Genomic DNA, 1234 nt, shown 5'->3' with positions numbered 1-1234 from the left:
GCCACTTAAATCTATGACTTTCCATGGTTTTTTTTTTAAAAAAATAGTTAAATTCATGACATTTCATTACAATTTTTGCTCAATACAAAAATCCATGACTTCTCAAGTTTGCAGATATCCTGTGTATCTCTTTCTATAAATTTCCCTGTCTCAAAAAATTCGTCTTATAAACCAGACAGTGTATTAAGCTCAATATTACAGTGATTTTATAAAATAAACTAAAGATAATTTATAATACTCTAAATATGCTACAAAAAGCAAAAATAATTTTCAAATTGGCGAACTCTATTTCACATCGATGGTGAACTATGATCCACAACATTATTTTGAACAATCCATGAAGCTTAATAATTATCAAAATATAAAATACCTTGCTTTGGTTTGTTATAGGAATCACTTCTGCATTAGGATAAAACCATAAATTGATAAAATATTCCCTCTAAAACAAAAATTGCTTCGAATAGATACTTGAATCGTTAATATTTTACAAGCATTGTTTCAGCTCAACTACCAACAATCTATATTTTAAACCATTCAAAATATTCCAGAAACGATGCTCTTCGACAAGAATGTCAAATAGTTTGTGAGTGAAATAATTAATTTTTAAGTATATCCAACATAAAAACTGGTAGTCACGTTGAGAACTTAAAAAAAAAAAAAAAAGAAAGAAAGAAAGAGAAATTTAAGAAAAGAAATAAACTTTATTTCTTAAAGTGTCTGTTTTTCAGAAGTTATGAATAAAGGCTGATGCACCTTTGTACCAGACTCTTGGAACCAGCCTAGTATTAAATCAATAAAGCAGCGAGGAACATTCTGACAAATAATATTTTCTGAATATTACCTGAATTCATGAAATTATCAGTAGAAAACATGCTTATTAGTCTATTCTTTTGTGATAATTGGGTATATATATAATATATATTGGATAATATATTCCGGTAATAGAATAATAATTGAAATTATTTGCTATTTTCTGTATAGATTCATTATCAGAAAATATATCACCAAATAGGTTTATCAGACTATTATTTGGTGATAATTAGATATATCCAAGTAAAAGACTAATAATTAAGAATATTTGTCCATTATCTGAATATATCCAATTACCATCAGAAAATAGGCTCGTTAGCTTATCTTTTGATGATGTCAAGACATTTCTAACCAATTAATCAAAGCGGATTACACAAAAACAATAGAATTCACATGAATTTTCAGTAAATAATTTGAGACATGC

This window comes from Parasteatoda tepidariorum, chromosome 2 (assembly GCF_043381705.1).
Source record: "Parasteatoda tepidariorum isolate YZ-2023 chromosome 2, CAS_Ptep_4.0, whole genome shotgun sequence".
NCBI classification, from domain to species: domain Eukaryota; kingdom Metazoa; phylum Arthropoda; class Arachnida; order Araneae; family Theridiidae; genus Parasteatoda; species Parasteatoda tepidariorum.
The sequence above is the reverse complement of the archived record's forward strand: the minus strand, read 5'-3'. Positions refer to the sequence as shown.